General features: G+C 43.0%; 1 protein-coding gene across 1 annotated transcript in view; it reads left to right on the plus strand.

The window, feature by feature from the left end:
* Positions 1-19,637, plus strand: part of STOX2 (storkhead box 2) — a 269,212-nt gene continuing 249,575 nt past the window's right edge. Inside the window, exons 1-2 of the mRNA XM_053216273.1 lie at positions 1-853; positions 949-1,039. The gene's annotated coding sequence lies outside the window, so the exon portion shown is untranslated. The remainder of the gene's footprint in view (positions 854-948; positions 1,040-19,637) is intronic.

Genomic DNA, 19,637 nt, shown 5'->3' on the forward strand with positions numbered 1-19,637 from the left:
ACACTCACGTTCCCGCCGCCGGTGCACGCCTGCCTCTGTCTGAGAGACGGCGCAGCCACTGCCAACAAGCTGCACGGCCGCAGTTCCCGGAGAGGCCCCCGCTGCGTGTCTGAAGCATAACGCAAAATGCCTTCTAGGGACTTTGCAAAGGCCACCTAGGAAGTGAAGCCGTGTTAAGTCGACCTTTCCTCTCCGGGAGCAGCACGGTCCGGAGAGAGGACACGTCTGATTTATACCACCCCCCACCCCTACAATCCGCTCCGGGTGCTAATCCCGCCCCTCACCGCACGCCCCCTCACCCCACCTGTCTCAGAAGCCCAACTGAAGAAAAGTGAGAGCACAGCGTCCAGTATCTGAAAGGGAGGCAAGGGCGGGAGAGCCGCAAGCCGGTTGCAAGGCCTCCTGGCAGACGCAGGGAGGTGCTTCTGGGATTTGCGCTTCCAGAAGGGAGAGCGTCCGCGAGGCTGGTGCCTGGCGGTGTTACTCCCCCCTCCCCCCCCCCCCCCCCCCCGGGGCCTCCTTTCTCCTTCCTGTCCTGTCTGTCGGGTTTGGCAGATCTGGGCGCCCACCCCAGTGCGGCCCGAGCCTGGACAGACGAATCCTTCTTTGTGACAAGGGCCCTCCTCCCTGGTGAAACCACCTGTCTTCCGGATATATCGATCTGGTCGTAGAGAAATACTCGAGGGCACGGGAAAACCCTCACTCGATATCGTTGAGGAAGAAAGCAAGCTACAAAACCACGTGCGATAGGATCCTGAGAGGACAAAACCAACACGGCCCACACATACCCAGGGGGTTCCAAACGACCGGAAGTATACACATCAAACTATAGTTTGGAGTTACTGGATTATAGGTGATTTTAATTGTCTTTGTTTTATCATTCTGTTGTGTTTTCAGCAGATGTGTTTTTTTCTAACGAGAATAAATGATAAATGTTATTTTTAAAAGGAAAGTATCACAGCCACCAGAGGGAAGAGAGTCAGTGGCCGGATCCTGGCGTGACCTTGCTCCTATGTGACCCATGACAGTCACCCTGGAGGTAAGGTGTGTGAAGGCTGAGTAATATTCTAGGATGAGGATGTGATTAAGCAGTTTATATCCCCACTCACAGCTCTCTCTTCCTATTTGAGAAAGTCTCCCAGGAGTAGTAGGTGGATCTTTGGCCATTTGATTTTGGGAGAAGGTGAAAGGTTCTACACGTCTAAATGTAACGCTGCAATTCCCTTTGGGTGAAAGAATTGTTAGATGTCCGAGACGAGGAACATTCTACTCAACTCGGAGGCACAGACATGTCTGCTTGTGAGCTGTGACTACAGACACCCCCCTGAGAAGCATCCTGCCCTGAGGCACAGGCCTGGCTAGAGGGGCCCCGTGGGGAAGAGCATGAAGGGAGGGAGACTAGCAAGGTAAAGACAAAAAGATACATTTTTGAGGGGTCATTATTTCCTTCTTCAAGGCTAAGCCTGGAATGTTCACTTACACATTCCAGTGGCCAGAGGAAGTAAGGAAATGCCATCTCCCTGGGTGCCCAGGAAGTAGAAATGGTGTGATAGAGCAGCGTCTCTGCCACAGGGACCCTTCAAGGCTCAGTTGCACCTCGCCCTCCTCCACAGCCTTCACGGTCCTTCCATCGCCCTCCAGAGCCCTCTAGCATTTCCTATACATATTGTGCATCTTGTGACTTTTTAAAGGATGCATTCTGCCTCCCGACTGGACAGAAGCTCTTTGTTTTTCACCTCTTTCTTCTCCAGTGCCTAGTATGGGGCTCCAGAGGGAGTTGGATGCAGCCATAAATGGCCAGGAGGTGACTTAGATGCCCAGAAGTGTGTCAGCTGCGCTGTCTTTGTACATTACTAAGAACAAATATGCAGATGAAGTACCAAAGTTAACAACCAATTGCTTGTTACTCAAGTTACTGAACTGGATACAGAGAAGAGAGAGAATCCAAAACTGAGGCCAGCTGCCTTATTGATTTGGTCAGGAGGGAGAAAGTTCTCTCCACCAGCACACCCTGGAAGTCTAGCTAGCTGCCTTCAGGAACTTCATCCCACAAAGTGATAGGTCCACACCTATTACTTTTTGAAGTTGAACAACGATTTATTTACTGATCAGACAGAATTTTTTAAATGTATATTTCCTGCTAAGAATGCAATTAAGGGAGCTAATCTTTGTAGAAATTGCTGATTCCTTTTCTGAAATCAAGATATGTAAAGATGAGTTCAGAACATTTTGTTATGCCAGAAATCAGGGAATAACCAAATATTGCTAGAGTCATGCCAAAATGACCTTGGGGCCAACCAGAAGAGGCTCCCAATGGATCTATAAATTCACAATGGCACTCAAATAAAAGAAACAAACAAACTTATAGGCCATGTTGGAAGATGTTAAAGAACCACCTTATTTTGTTTTTCGTTTTTTAAAGTTTATTTGTTGAGACAGAGGGTGGGGAGGGGCAGAGAGAGAGAGAGAGAAAGAGAAAATCCCAAGCAGGCTCCACGTTAACACTAACGTGAGGCTCAATCCCACAAAATGTGAGATCATGACCTGAGCTGAAACCCAAGAGCAGACGCTTAACTGACTGAGCCACCAGGTGCCCTGAGAACCATCTTACTTTGAAAACTGACCAAAAAAAATTTAAGTGTTTGTTTTGCCATGCCTAAATGAATTGTGCTTTAGGGTAACCACATAGTTGATAGAATAATTTTTCCTATGGGAGCATTCCAGCTAGTAATGACTCTTGGTAATGATTATCAATAGCTTGTGACATCTCAAAAAAGAGAAACAACTTGACACTATATGCCTCCTGATGGAAATACACAGTTCACTGAAGTAATTTTGCTCAAAACTTGATTCTGATTCTGATAGTGCTTCTAGATGTAACTACCAATTTTCAGAAAATATGGTGAAGTATTAAGTGACACTATAACTAAGCAGCAAAATCCACACTATAGGTAGTTTGGGGGGACAACAGCTCCTCCAACAAATAGAATTTAAAGAACAGAGCAAGTGGTAGGGAAAGAAGGAACTTATACACTGAAAGATACTTGAGAAACCTCAACTGCAGTGTATGAACCTATAAAAATGCATTTTTGAAGCAATTAGCAAAATATGAACACTGAAGGCTAATTAGATAATTTAAAAGGAGATGTCAGCTATTTTAGACATGACAATGACACTGTGGATGAAATAAAATGATATTGAGATAAAATAAAATTCGCTTCAAAATAATCTGAGGTTCTTGGTTAGTGGTAAGTGAAATGAGATTGGCTTTGAACTAATCACTGAAGTTGGACCTTGGGCGCCTAGGCACTTCAGTGTGTATTTTGATTTTTTTATTAAAATATTTTTAATATAAAAAGGCAGCTAGATTCTTAGTGATTTCTTTTTTTTTAAATTTTTTAACGTTTATTCATTTTTGACAGAGAGAGAGTGAATGAGAGACAGAGCACGAGCAGGGGAGGGGCAGAGAGAGAGGGAGGCACAGAGAGAAGCAGGCTCCAGGCTATGAGCTGTCGGTTCAGAGTCCAACACGGGTCTCAAACCCATGAACCATGAGATCATGACCCGAGCCGAAGTCAGATGCTTAACCGACGGAGCCACCCAGGCTCCCCCATTTTTTCATTTTGCTACCTGTTGTCTCTGGGGGAAAAAGTGCCTCATTGAAAGAGATTGTTTTATTCCCCCTCATTATGCTCTACCCCGCGTGAATATGGTGGGTTAACACTGGTCACAACACTGTAGGAGCACCTGGGTGGCTCAGTCGGTTAAGTGTCTCACTCTTGATTTCAGCTCAGGTCATGACCTCACTGTCATGAGATAGAGCTCTGCATCAGGCTCTGATGGGGCATGGAGCCTGCTTGGGATTCTCTCTCTCCCTCTCCCTCTGCCTCTCCCCCACCTCAAAAACCAAACCAAAACAAAACAAAACACTGTAGAGTGTGCTACCTAGAAGGAATTTAACCTAATGCCATGAATTGGTCAGGATTTGACTTGCCTTTTTCTATTGTAACAAGATTTGGCAGAGATCCTGGACCTTAAGAGAATTTAATGTTTAAGGGCACATTCTTGATTCAGCCAATGCTAAGAAAAGCTGTTTGGCCAATTACTAGCGGATCCTGTCTTTTGCACAACCAGTTGCTGGATTCTGTTCAATCCAAGGGGCATGGCAGAGATGAATGTCTCTGAACTGTGTGTAAGAGGGAGGATCTCCCTTTCTGTTTCTGTTCTCTGCGATGAACAGCAGTCTTGTCATTCATTTGTCTCTCAGTCCGGTGCAAATCCCATGGGGACAGGCAGGAACTTGGTGGAGCAAGCTGGTAGGAGAATCACAAGAAACAAGTGCCCGTTGCCTAAAGGGCAACTTCCCTGGAAGTTGACATGGTACTGTATCTACTCAGGTATTCCTTACCACCCGCTGGAAGACAACAAAGAAGAAACCTGCTGGATATTTCTGATCATCTCAGCCTAGAGTCCTAACTGCCTGTGACTAGAGATTGTGAATATTTTTATTGCACTCTGAGTTGCTCATTCATCCATTCAACAGATATTTACTGAACACTAACTATGTGTCAGGGGCTCCTTTAGGCCCGTTCAGGTACATCAGTGAATGAAATATACCAAGATTCCTGCCCTCATGGGTCTTAATAGGAGTGCAGATAATAAACTATAAACGTCATCAATAACTAAATTATAAAGTGTTTTAGAAGATGATAAATGCTCTAGAAAAAGAAAAAAGCAGAGTAAGTGATTGAGCAGCTAGGGTGGGGCTTCAGTTTTAAATAGGAAGTTATAGAGGGCCTCACTGAGAAAGGAACATTTAAGCAGACTTGAGGTAGAAGAGGAGGTTGGAAGTGAGCTAGTTGGAGAGACAGTGTTCCAGGCACAGAGAAGAGAAGAGAACAGAGGAGACGAGAGGAGGGGAGGGGAGGGGAGGGGAGGGGAGGGGAGGGAAGGGGAAGGAAGAGCTAATTCCAATATTCTGCAGCAGGAGCACACTAAAGGTTCAAAAACAAAGTCAAAATAGCGTGGGGAGCAGGGCAAACAAGGGGTTGAGTAGTAGGAGATGAGATTAGGAGTAGGAGATGTCTGATCTCGTAGAACCTTCCAGGTCATTGCATGGACTTGGCTTTTCCTCTGAACGAGACAGGAACCACTGGGGAGATGGAGCAAAAGAGTGACAAGATCTGAGAGCTTCTGCAGGATTGTTCTGGCTTTAGTGTTGATTCTAGACCATTGGGATGTGAAGATAAGACTAAGAAGCAGACGTTGCAATGGTCCCAGTGGCTGGAGAGAGTAGTAGCAATGGAACTGGTGAGAGGGGATCAGATTCTGGCTAGAATTGAAGTGACTTGCCCAAGATCACATGGCTAGTTGGCAGAGCCGGGTGAGAACCCATTTTTCCCAAATTACAATCTCAGGCTTAATCACTACCCCTCCCCTAGATCCTCTTGGTCTTATTGCCGTGTAGGGATGCAGGTTTCTGCATGTGATTGTTAGTTGTCTTGGAACTATCGATGCATATTCGTGTGTATCTAGCTGCCTATTCACAGCCCTATTCCCTCAGAAATGTTTTGGGTCAAGAAGGTAGTATATCAGATGTCTGCTCGTTGTCAGCTACTGACATTGTGTCAGGTTTCTAGATAATTGTTACAAAATTTCTGGGGCAAATTCTGCCTTTCAAAGGAATGCCTCAGAATGCGACACCAGTATGCCAACTGGAAGCCCCATGTGGATTCCATGTGGAGAGATTCTGCCCTGTGTATGATAAACATCTGCTCCTGTCCCATGGCTACTCAAGGAAGAAGGAGATGAGCCACCACTGTAATTAAAACCATGATGCTTTTCTCTTACCCAGAAGACGTCTGAGGACTTGGTGACTCTGATCGGTTGCTTGGCAACCTACTCACTGAGTCGGTTCTCTTTCCCAACTTCCAATCCTATGTGGCCGGGGAGAATTCTTATAGCAGGCACTCTGCTGTATCTTGACTTTTAGATTGTCAGAGGCAGATCTGGATTCAGATTTCTGACCTAAGGGATGATGCCAAGGGACCTGAAGACATTCAAAGTTTTAACTAAACAGGACGTAGTAGCTTCAGCCTTGCCACACCTTCCTAAATGGGCCTTCCAGCAGGACCACTAGCATGTAAGTGCCAGAAAGGCATGTTTGATTCACTGCTATGTCTCCAGCTCCTAGAACCATCCTCGACACGTTAGAAGGGACTGGTGAATATTTATTGCATATATATAGGTAAACTATAGACTTACTCTTTGGAAATGTTTATCTCCCAGGACTTCAGATTTCTTTTTCCTGTTCTTTTTTATTTTCTTGACCTTTCTTTCTCCCCTTCTCCTCTTCCTCCTCCTCCTCCTTCTTTCTGACTTTTATACCTATACTTGAGAACGCCTCCCTCCCCCCGACCCCTGCCCTTTTATCATTTGCCTGCTATCATTCTAGTCATTCATTCAAAAATTGGCCCGTCTGAATGACAACTGAAATCACAAGCCACAACCATGTGATTCCTGGAAGCTTCCCAGTCCCAACACAACAACGTCTTGAAGCATTTAAGAGGAGAAACCAGAACCCAAATGATTCCAGCTGTGCCCTTCATTTTCATTTCCAGCTCCATAGAAATTTGGTACTGACTGGAACATAGGGTAATGTGCATTAGTGATGCCAATGGTTTTTGTCAACACATGAGAATGAAAAGTCTTATCAGACACTGTAGGCAGATGGGCCTGTGAAATTTGTGTATTTCAGCCAACACAGGACGACTGACCCTGTTTCCCTTTGCAGCAATCCTTTTGCCTCTCACCAAGCTGTGTTTCTATGTCCCGTGTCCCGTGGAGTGAAAACTCCAGACAGTGTTTTCTAACTCAAGTTGAGTGATCAAGGGATGCCGGGGTGGCTCAGTTGCCTAGGTGACCAACTCTTGATTTCGATTCAGGTCATGATCTCACGGTTTCGTGAGTTCAAGCCCTGCATCGCGCCCTGTGTGCTGACCTTGCACAAGTGCTTGGGATTCTGTCTCTCCCTCTTTCTCTACCCCTCCCCCACTCAAGTTCTGTCTCTCTCAAAATAAAGAAGTAATTTTTTTTAAATGTTTATTTTTGACAGAGATAGACAGAGCATGAGTGAGGGAGAGGGGCAGAGAGAGAGGGAGACACAGAATCCGAAGCAGGCTCCAGGCTCTGAGCTGTCAGCCCAGAGCCCTATGCGGGGCTCGAACTCACAGACCACGAGATCATGACCTGAGCCGAAGTCAGCTGCTCAACTGACTGAGCCACCCAGGTGCCCCAAGAAGTAATTTTTAAAATCAAGTGATCTGGGGACGCCTGGGTGGCTCAGTCGGTTGGGGGTCCAATTTTGGTTCAGGTCATGATCTAACAGTTTGTAGGTTCGAGCCCCACATTGGGCTCTGTGCTGACAGCTCAGAGCCTGGAGCCTGTTTCGGATTCTGTGTCTCCCTCTCTCTCTGCCCCTCCCTTGTTCACGCTCTGTCTCTATCTCAAGAATAAATAAACATTAAAAAAAATTGTTTTAAGTAAAAAAAAATCAAGTGATCCACATTGAAGTGTACATACATTTGCTAAAAATGCTAGGGTTGAGTTAGTAGGTTGTCAAAATCCAGGATAACATTCAAATCTCTGACCTCTCCTGGACTAAATGTTCAAACACTTGAGTGAATTGCTTCATTAGGCGTCCTCACACTGAAACAACTTCTCTCTCCAGCTTCTCCATTTCTATCAGTTGTATTGCACTCTTGTGGGCTCCCGAGCTCCAAACTGGGAAGAAGGGAAGAGGTGTCTCCTCCATATTGTAACTCAGGAATACCAGAACGTTGTTTTCTCTTTTCCTCGTCCTCTCCACTCAGATTCTTCCTGGTTCACTGATGCCTGAAATTTCACAATTTACTGTTTTGGCTTAAATCCAGGAGGAGGAAAAAGATGTAAATTTCTTCTTTTCTAGTGCTGACTGTGTGTCAGATACAATCTTATTTATTCTCCATATCAATCTTATGCTTTAGACCCTTTTATAAATGAGGGAAGTTAAGTGATTTTTTTCAGGGTCACAAAGCAGGTAAATAGAAGAGATTATAATTGAGCCCAAGTTGGGTTGACTCTAGAGTCGGATTTATCTACTACTCCAGGGTAATATTTCTGTGAGCCTCGCACTGTATTAAATATTTGTCTTATTAGATATATATATTCTGAAAGTAAACAATTTTATCAGTGTAGTTCTTGATGAAGGTGTCCCACCCATGCCTCCTTACAGTTTATGATGGTAATCACCCTGTGGGATTTCTGATGCCTGAGGTCTTTCTTTGGCTACAGAGCCTGTCTCCTCAGAAATGTTAGTATAGCAGACTAAAAGTACATAATCAACCCCTCACCCCAACCCCACCAATCCTCAGTCAGTGACTGATGGAAATGGTGTACTAAGATCAAAGTTCCCTTGCCCCTAAGGTGGGCTAACCCTCCACTGAGTCCCAGAACTCTCCACTGGCCTTAACCTCCAGTTGTCCACAAAGAGATGTGCTTCATAATACACCTTTTATTGGCTGCCATTCTTTTCGTTTCTCAGTTTCCAAGTTACCCACAGATGTTCCTGGGATCCTTTCCAAAATAAATAACTCACACTTGAATACTTTTCTCAGGATTCTCAGGGTCTACTTCTTTGGAATCCAAACTAAAGCAATCAGTAACTGTCCTTTTTTTTTTTTTTTTTTTTGAGTTTATTTATTTATTTTTGAGAGAGAGAGAGAGAGGGCATGTACATGGGGCAGAGAAAGAGGGAGATGGAGAATCTCAAGCAGGCTCTGCACTGTGAGCACAGAGCCCAACATGCGGCTTGAACTTTCAAATCATGAGATGATGACCTGAGGCAAAATCAAGAGTTGGACACATAACTGAGTCACCCAGGGCACCCCACAACTGTCCTACATATAGCTTTTCATGAGAAGAAGAATCAGCAGACTTTAAGATCATCAAACATTAGAAGGAAAAGAAGAACCTGTCAGCTCTCATTTCTTCCCAAAATAGTCTTTACTAAGTCAGCTGTTTATTCGTTATCTCATTAGCTCCAGCCAGGGAGATGAAGGCGTGTATTTGTCTACGAACAAATATCATTCCAGTTCTAGGAAACAGGGATAAAGCAGGGCACTAAGTGCACTAAAATGCCCTACCCTTCTGGTGGTTATATTCTAGTGCCTGCAAGGAGATTTTGAAAAAGAGCCAAATAGATCTCCTGGAATTAAATAATACATTTCTGATATAAAACATTGATTTGATACACTTAACAGCAGAAGAAAGAATCAGTGAATTTAAAGACAGATGGATAGAAATCATTCAAGCTGAAGCAAATAGAATAAAAAGACTTAAAAAACATAAACAGAGCCTCAATGATCGTGGGACAATATCTAACATGGGGTCCTAGAAGAAGAGGAGAGAGAGAAAATATGGCAGAACAGTCATGTGAAAAACAATAATGGCCCCAAACTTCCAAATTTGATTAAAAAGTATTTCAACCTATAGACCCGAGAAGCTCAGCATATCCCAAGCAGGATAAATTCAAAGAAAACTATCATTGGGTAAATCATCAACAAACTGCTAAAAACCAAAAGATAAGCAGCCAAAGAAAAAAGGCACTTCACATCTAGAAGAACAATGATCAGAAACAGTGGAGGGAGAAGACAATGGAAAAACATCTTTATAGTGTTTAAGGGAGAAAAAGATTGCCAACTTAGAATTTCATGTCCAGTAAAAATATCCTAATCATCCAAAATGAAGCTGAGTGAATTATCTGGATAATTTACTCTGTGAAAACAACAGATTTGGTTGATTTAAGCTCCAAAGTGCATCATATGTGCAGTAGAGCATGATTCTGGAACCAATACACCTGAGCCCAACTTTTTTTTTAATTTTTAAAAAATGTTTATTTACTGTAGAGAGAGAGAGAGGTATAGAGTGCAAGCAGGGGAGGAGCAGAGAGAGAGGGAGACACAGAATCCAAAGCAGGCTCCAGGCTCTGAGCTGTCAGCACAGAGCCTGACGCGGGGCTTGAACTCAGGGACTGTGAGATCATGACCTGAGCCAAAGTCAGACGCTTTACCAACTGAGCCACCCGGGTACCCCATCCAACTTCTTATTGCAACATTCACTAGCTTTCTTCACACATTCAAACCACCTCCGAGGGTCATTGTAAAGATTAGATGAGTTGACCCATGCAAAATGCTTAGCATGGTGTCTGCAAAATGGTAATCTCTCAACAAACCGCATGTATTGATTTCAACAGCAACTGTCTAAATTGACTGAATGAACCAGGCAGAACAGGACCTTGAATGAGTTACCCAGGGCTGCCAAAACTAAGTACCACAAACTGGGTGGCTTTAAACAACAGAAGTCTCACAGCTCTGGAGACTAGAACTCAGCAATTCAGGTGCTGGCAGAGCCATTCTCTTTCTGAAAGCTCTAGGGGAGGATCCTTTCTTGCCCCTTCCAGCTCCTGGTGTCTGTTGGCACTTCTTGGTGCTCCTTGGCTCGTGGCATTATTGCAATCTCAGCCTTTGTTGTCACATGGCCCTCTTTCCTCGTGTGTCTATTCCAAGTTCTTTCTTTTTCTGAGGATAGCAGTCGTTGGATTAGGGCCCACCCAAATCCAATGGGACCTCATGTTAGCTTGATTACATCTGCAAATACACTCTTTCAAAATAAAGTCATATTTACAGATTCTGGGTGGACAAGAATTTTGGGGAGACACTATTCAACCCAGGATAGACCTCAACTGTCCTCATCTCTTGACAACTTTATGTAGATAGGCAAGTTTCTATTTTTCTTCATCCCCTTTGGACAAAATATTTTCAAACTCCCTTGCTTACTTTTCCACATTTTAAAATCAGATGTACTGATTGCAATTGTGCCTTTTTTTTTTTTTTTGGTAGATTTAGGCCATCAAATGTGTGTCACAGGGTCTGTGATGAGGGTTGAAGTCTGCTATGCTCTCTGGTAGTTGGGTTGGCACTAGAGAGTTTATCTCTTTCCTTTCCCTTTATTTGTTATTACCTGTCACTTCTTGCTGATGTTAGCGTTTGTGTGTGGGTAAATAAAGCCTCTGTAATTTCTAATTTCTGTGAGTTAGAAAGCCAGAACTCCCAAGTTTGCTGTAACTGTAGAATTTAGCCTTAAGCAGTCTCAATAACAGGCTGAGGGGCTTCCCTTGAACAGAATAGATTATATTGAATGCAAGTGTTGTTTGCAGCACTCCCAAAAATAAGCCAGGAATCTAAAGGTTTACTAACTTGGAACTTGTTGAGAAAGCTTGAAATCAATGAGACAATATTATAGCCCATTTAGGCAGGAATATAAACAGTTGTAGGTATTGATATTGCTTGCCTATTCCTTGTAATTAGGGTCAGCTGCTAACATTTTATCCTCACAGCTAAGGGCAGAGATCCTGTCCCAGCCATCTAGGGCACCTGCCCTCTTTGCGTTGTCCTTGTGTCTGGCTCTTCTCTTCTGTGTTGAGTTGCCCCTCCCCTTTTTTTTAATGCTTGTATCACTAACCATGGCTCAGTGCACTTGTTCAAAGCAGTCTTGAAGCATACAAGTTTCATTAATGGATTTCTTTAGAAAACTTTGCTTCCCTCCAAAATACTCTACAAAATGTGGGCTGCCTGCTTTGTGGTTTAGTAGGAATGGCTGCACAGTTCTCTGTCTGTTTGTCTGACTGATTGTCCCTCTGTCTCTACCCCAAGCATTGTTTTCCAATGCCTATAATCTCTACTCCATCACAAGCCCTTGTCTGCTTTCCTGGTTCCCCCTTATGCATTTGCTGTATAGTTGGGTTGTAGATGAGTGAGGTGTTACTGTATTTATTCAGTCTGATAATGTGTAGAGGTTCAAGTGATGATGGAATGCACAGTTCTTGTATCACTGGGCCTTGGATTCCCAAGTCCATTAACCTCTGGCCCCTTTCTGCGAGGATTCAACAAAGAAGTCAGAAGTTTAACTCCCGGGTAGGAGAAAATTGACTGCGTAAATGCAGATTCTTCTAAGCATTAAAATGAAGGCTCAAATACTGACCCCATTGTGTCTTGCAGTAGTCTCTTCTGAGAAGAGAATCAGCAGACTGTTTTCATTGAGCGTATTTTTAGACACTCTGCATTAAATCCAATTTTGCAGGTATAGGCCTGGCTCTGGGTAAAACATGGCCACGTTTGACTTTGCTGCCTTTGCAGCTCCTGTCTGATTCCTCTGCCTGTCTGATAGCCCTTTCTCTGCCCCAGGTCCCCCACTGGAACTCGCTCCTGTAGGCAACACCCAGTGCTCCAGACCTTCTCATTTCTAAAAGCATAGGCCTGTCCTATGTTCTGTTTCCTCAGGGTTGAGGTACATAACTAATGCAATGCGGAATCCTGGAATATTCAAGCTAGAGGAACTCTAGAGGTAAATTAGATGGATTAATTTTAGTTAAGAGCTGGACAAAGGATATATGTATATGTGTATATACATATTTATATGGGAGTGGGTAGGTGCATATGCATATATATATACATATATACACACAGAGATACTATAGAAGTATAGTGTAGTACTAGGATGCTATGAGGGGAGTCCTCCCAATGATTCCACGTCAAAGATTTACTCTCTCAAAAGACCTGCCCAGTAAATGATACACAGCTGAAATGATCTTATCTCTTTGGTTCATTGAGCCACCCAAGACATAGCATTATACCAAATAGGAGATATTAGTGAGCCATTATCTTCCTGGAGAATTTTTGCCATGAGAGTTCATTCTTTACATATGAGGGTGCAAGTGTCCTTGAAATCTTGGAATTCAGTAATTTTTTTTAATTAGAATTTTTATTTTGAGCTAATGAGCTGATCACGTGCAGTGCGAGAAATGTATTCAGTACTTTTAATTTAGGTAACGATTTCACAATGCCTTACATACTGTAGGCGTGCTCAATGTGTAATGACTGATGGATACATTGATGAAACAACTATAATTTGTGCCTTACAAGAGGTCTCTTGAGGGAAATATGCTCGGAAGTTACTGGGCCCAGGGATAGAAAGTAAGTCTCCTGGATCATTCAGTGGCTTTGTGTTTTGTTTCTTCCACGTTTCTCACTCTTAGGGTAGTTTGATTTCATTTCCGCACATGCAGTATGCACTTAGTCTCACTGTGTTTAGCTATTGTTAGTGGGCATGAGGAAATCTAACCTGTGAAATGCTAGTATTCTCTTCACTGAGTTGGTCAGGGGGGAGAAAGAACTGAGGGGCGCAGTGGCCGGGTAGAGCCAAGAGCTGGATAGCAGCACCTTCCTGAAGGCCACGGGCATCTCTGGTTGTGCGGCTCCGAGGAACAGCCTGGCTCACAGGTCTGTCTCCCACGGCGCAAAAGGAACATCACTCCCTTTCGACCCAACTCACCCACAGTGGATTCTATTTATCATTCTTTTTCTCTGCCTCTAGAATCCTGCCAGGCAAGAATGCTGCCTCAGGGCCACCAGGCTGCAAAGTACGACAGCCTGCTCTCAGGGAACCATAAATATTTGGAATTTGAAGGGCATTGCAAACTGAAAGAAAGAAAGAAAGAAAGAAAGAAAGAAAGAAAGAAAGAAAGAAAGAAAGAAAGAAAGAAACAACACCTTAGGAAACTAAAGTTTGGGAACAAGTTAGCTAAACCCTGGATTCCTTGAAATGCATGTGATAAACATTGCCTTAAAGTTGACCTTTTTGCAAGAGTTTCTGGAAAGTGATGGTTAGTGGGTTTTTTTTTTCTTTTAATGTGATAAGAATTCACTCTGCCAGCTGAGCATGTACTTTGGGGTGAGAGCAGGTTCCTTTCTCTGTGGGAGACAGAAGCGTTGGAGTGAGGCCCTCTGGGGGAGTTCTTGATGCTGGCTACAGCTTTGATGAAGGCTTAAGCTGAAAGATACATCAAGTTTGAAATACATATTTTACAAGTGGAGGGCGTGGGGCACTGTCCTGGATTCCATCAGGCATGCACAGAGCATCCTGTCACGCAAGGCAGAGGGCGGGTTGGGCTTACTGCTCAAGTCCCTGAGGAGACAAGGTCCCCTCACTCACCCTCAGGAGCAAAGTCACACAACTTCTTCTGAGATCTGTCTAAACTAGGAAAATGAAATTATCTAATTCTGAGGAAGGCAAAAAGCAATGTTACACAAAGAAAGAACAAAGTAATCATTTGGCTAAATTGTTTGGTGAAGTTTTAATGCTTCCTCCTCCATAGTCCTAAATGGGAAACTCCCGGAGCCGTGGTTTACTGTGCATAGACCAGAGTTCTCGAGGCCATGAGCACAATGGACTGTCAGGGTCAAAGGCAGGGCCTTGTATCCTAAACCGCCACATCCTTTTGGGGAGCTATCACAACTGGAGAGGGAACGGTGGTAGGAGTCAGGGCTGGGGCTGGGATCTGGGACGTGGGGAGAGGGCAATGTCGGCAGATAGGAAATCAGACCCTTCAGACTTGTGCAGTAGGACTGTTTTCAAATCATTTCCCTCCTTCCACCCCAAGACCGCTGTCACTGGCGGTGGGGCTAACCCAAATTTCAGCGTGAGGGTTAACCCCCTGTGTTATTTATCCTTCCTCTTGACGTCTCACAGAGGGAAAATCTGGTGATGGCCTACATCGAGGGGAAAGCTAAAAGGAAAGAAGGACAGAAAGCATCATCAAAGGCCCCAAGGTGTGGAAGGCAGACACTCAGCTCTGACCGCCCTCGTACTTGGGGCATGACTGGCTCAGACCCTTTTACCACCAACTGGAGCACCAGCTCCTTCTCCATCCTGTGCCTCTGACCCCTGCCAGCGTCACCACCCCCAATCCTGTCACCTTAAGCTTAGTTCTGATCCCTGGTCTCCAAATCCAGAGTGGCAAATTCTAGGAATCCGAAGGAGATGTGAGAATTTGATAGAATAGCTCCAGGGATCAGTTTGGATCAGAGTCTGGTAGTAAAGAACAGTTTTTTTTTTTTAACCTTATATTAGGCAAAATGGTTCTATTTCATATTGCCTTTTGATTAGCGTTGCCAGATGTAGAAATAAAAGCACAGACGCACTGACATATGCTACAACGTGAATGGACCTTGAAATCAGGCTAAGTGAAGAAGCCAGTCACAGAAGACCCCATATTGCATGAGTCCATATAGGTCAAATGTCCAGAATGGTCAAATCTGCAAAGACAGAAAGTAAATTAGTGGTCGTCTAGGGCTGCAGAATAAGGGGACCCTGGGGATGGGGAGTGACTGATAATGGCTACAGGGTTTCTTTTTAGGGTGATAAAATGTTTTAAAATTAGGTTGTAATAATGGCTGCACAACTCTGTGGTATACTAAAATCTATTGCCTTGTATAATTAAAATGGTGACATTTCATGGTACATGAATATCTTAATAAAGCTGTTTTAAAAAGTATAAGATAAGAAGTTAAATTTGAATTTCAGATAAACTATGAAAATAAATTTAGCATAAGTATATGCTATGCAGTATTTGGGACATATTTATACTAAAAACATTTTCATTATTTATTTGAAATTCACATTTAACTGGATATCCTGTATCTTAGTTGGCAACCCTACTTAGGATTTGATTAGATGTCTCAGAAAGCACCAATCAACAGCAAAAGTAAGAAGAAATAGTTCATGAGATGTCATTTAAATGAGATTTATGGGGACCCCTACATACTACTTTGGGGCATCAGAATGCTTAACAATTAACCAAGGCCAAGAACTTCTTGATTTAATAATACTTATTTTTAAAAAGTCTAAATGTAGCTGCCATTGTGAAGAAATCCATGAAGAAAAGAAATAGCCTTGAAATTCTACATTAAAAAATTTCTAAAAATTATAGAAAATGTTTAGAAGTGAGAAGAGCTGGATATTTTATAAGAGCCTTCTGATCTTTACATTTAATGAATCTTGCCATCAAATTAGAAACATTTTGGGGGAAGTTCATCAGTGTGGATCTTAAAAATTTTTGACTTGTTCAAGTAGATGAAAAATTATTATAACATATTTACTATACAGTGTTCTTACACGGTAAGATTTGCTATAAAGTAAATATTGTTATGCTTATGGAAGAAAATGAAGGCAGCACCTCTGAAGGTGTTACATGTATATATATCATACACACATGTATATGTATATACATGTTATATATGTGTATATCATACACACGCACGTGCACACACATATGTGTATGTACATATATATGTATACGTGTGATACATGTATCTATATCATACACACACCCACTCACGCTGGTACATACACATTCTTTGGATGTTTTGTATTTGTTTTAATGGGATGTCTCGGGTTGCAAATTCTGATAAGCAGAATTGTTTAAGTTGGCACTCGCATAATGGTCATCTCTACAGAATGACTACATCCCTGCTTTGATCCTAGAAAATCTAGCATAAAATTGCTACAGTGGTATAAATCAGTGCTGGATTGGGGCACCTGGGTGGCCGAGCCAGTTAAGCATCCGACTTCAGCTCAGGTCGTGATCTCATGGTCCGTGGGTTCATGCCCCATGACGGGCTCTGTGCTGACAGCTTGGAGACTGGAGCCTGCTTCGGATACTGTGTCTGCCTCTCTCTCTGCCCCTCCCCAGCTCATGCTCTACCTCTCTGTCTCTCAAAAATAAATAAACTTAAAAAATCAGTGCTGGATTATGTAGCAATTATTAGCAAGTTGTGCTTGCAATACTCGTATTCAGGCTCTTAGGCCAGTGGTAACAGCAGCCAGTATTATTTTTCTTATCTTACAACTGAGAATACATAAAATTGCAATACATTTTTCTGAATTTAATAATTTTATAAATTGAAATTCCAATATGTTGGGGTTACATGGCATGGCATATAACCAAACCTTAGATTTTTGATTACATATTTTGAATAAGTAATAGGTGTTGAGTTAATTCCTTATACTGTGAAAGCCCAACTTTCCCAGTGATATTGGTGAGATAAAGGATACCATTTTCTAAATAAAAATTAAAATTACACATTAAAAGATACTAAAATTAAATTAAATTGGCAAGTTCCACATAAGTTCAGTGGAAGAGACCAGTCTTGCCCCTTGAATAATTTCAAAGCGCATAAGTGATGGATGTTATACGTGATCTCAACAGTGGGCGATGATTTTCAGAACACTTTTCCTCTTCCTACTTACACCTGGAGTTTTAAAAAATCATTCATTTAGGTCACATCTTGAGAATTAGATCCCTAAGAGGCCATTACATAATTGTTCTCTTTTGCAAAAATTCCTTTTAAGGGCTGAGGTCTTTATATAAGAAAGAGTTTTCAAAAAGAGAGAGTGTGTATTTTTTTTTTTCAAAATAAGAAGCAAAGAGTACAAAGAGCATTTGGGGATTGAATCTGTTTAAAAGAAGAAAAATTCAGGCAGCTAATGTTGTTCCTTAGATTCATGAGGGTGCTTTCTGCTGAAACTTTCCAGGACTGGGGTGTTTCTGGGGACCGGAGCAGGGCGAACGCTGAGCACCCCGGAGCTGGCACTGTATCCGGGCGTCTCCCTTTTCCACCTTATCTAGTGCTGCCTCATGTGGGCTGTTGGATTCTGGCCCCAGCCATGTTAATTAAGGCCACAATACAAATGAAGACGTTCCAACTTCCCTAACATGCCAAGATAGGAAATTTGGGGTCGTAACTGAAAAGTCACAGAACTGGTGGACTCAATAGTCCCCTCAACTGGAGAGAGAGCTCGCTAGATTCAACCAAAGGGACGGATACCACAGGAGAAGGAACAGCTGGAAAGAGAGGAAGGTTTTTGTGCTTGCATGGCTAAATGATTTAATTAGAATCTCTCATTAAAATTAACCACATCGCCCAGGCTTTATTTAGCAGGCAAGAATATTTGCAAATCGCAGTGGTACACAAGGCTGGGGAAGAAAATGACCCATGATGTTCCCACTTGGGATTAGTGTAAAAAACAGAGATGAACTTCACAAGGGTTGAATCTCTTAGTCGTGAATCACAAAGTAACCCATTCCTTTTCATTCATTCCTAAAGACGGAATATATTTGAAGTCGGTACTACCATTTTCCATTTTCTTTTCACCCAGTAGCAGACACTTTCTCTGCTATCTCATTAAAGTCTTAGTGTCATATCTGTGGGTCCAGGTAACCAAGTTACCAGGTTTCAGTCAGCCAAATAAGGAAAGTGTTAGAGCCACTACCTGCCACTTGGCTAACACATTGAATCAAGAACACATTGAATCTCTGTTTCAATTTATATTATGTTAACATACATTATTATATATTTCCATAAACAAATTCAAAAACCCAATTCAACATTGTATTCCTTCCACTATGCTCCAACATGTTTACTGGGTTCACAAGCATGCCCTCAAAGTTCCTATTGATATAAAGTGGTAAAATCTTGCAGTTCTTCTGATGTGTATGGCATAGGTCATATGTTGTACCTGTTGGGGCCTGCTGGAATTTGAATCTGGTCTAGAATGAATAAGTTCACCCTGAGGAAGGTCACCAGTCTCTTGTGTATGGCCTCAGAAGAGACCGTGTCAGGATCTTCAAGCACAAGGATGAAAACTTCCTCAGACATAGGAGAAAGAATTTCTTCTACTGGCAAAGAAGACTCGGCAGAACTTGGGGACTCAAGGTCCCTAGCTGTGTTGATTTCTATATCTCCCCTTCCCAGTTTTTAGGCTCCTCCTCCTTTCTAATTATTGCCTTAACTTTAGCAAAAGAGATCCTGTAAAGTTGGAAATTCAATTGGATTGGACTTTAGGTTTGGTTTTCAGAAACCTTGGCCCCATAGCTACAGGAAAAAGGTTCAACTTTGGGGAAAAAAAGCATAGATTTCTTGTCCCTTAGTCAGAACTTGAGTTAGGAATTTAAAGCCCTGAGCGTGTCATTTCCCCCCCCCCCCCAAGTTCTCCAGAATGCAACTAAACAACCCCGTTATATATACGAAGGTTTTTATGGAACAAACTACTTCATCACCCAAAGCTTTGTTTGCTAGAGACATTTGATTGCCAGTAACCATTAAAGTAACTTTTGCTGTGCATCTCACAGACCAGCATTACCAATTATTACTAATGATCCTGGTCATTAGTGCCTTTCAGTTGAATAAGGTCAGAGAACCAATTTCAGATAGTCTAGAACTGGTTCAGAGAACATCCTCTGACAACAGTTGCCAAGTCCAGGCTCAGTCAGAAAAGCCAGATCGCTGTAAGTGATGCAGAATAATGGGATTATTTTAGGAATCAGAGCTTACACAGTTGTGGAAGCTGCTTGGGGACTCTGTGCAAGGCTGTCGCCCCTCCGTCTGGTGATGGTCCCGAAGTCCTTATAGGTTACCTAGACCGGCTCGTGGGGAAGGAAAGCTAGATGTGAAGTGGGGTCAGCAAGAGCAGATCATGACCCATGAGAAGAAACCAGAACCCGTCTATCAGTCACTGCCTGTAACCCTGATAACACAGGGAACCTGTAGGAGGAGCTGGTGGTCTTCACCATGGAGCTGTGCGCATGCCTGGCCCAGGACTCAGAGAAGCCGAAGAAAGAGATGTGGTGGGAAGGAGAGGAGCACCAGCCTGGGTGAGCCAGCAGATCCGTGACCATGCGTGCCAGCCAGCACACTGCCGGG

Source organism: Acinonyx jubatus, chromosome B1 (genome assembly GCF_027475565.1).
Source record: "Acinonyx jubatus isolate Ajub_Pintada_27869175 chromosome B1, VMU_Ajub_asm_v1.0, whole genome shotgun sequence".
Classification (NCBI taxonomy): domain Eukaryota; kingdom Metazoa; phylum Chordata; class Mammalia; order Carnivora; family Felidae; genus Acinonyx; species Acinonyx jubatus.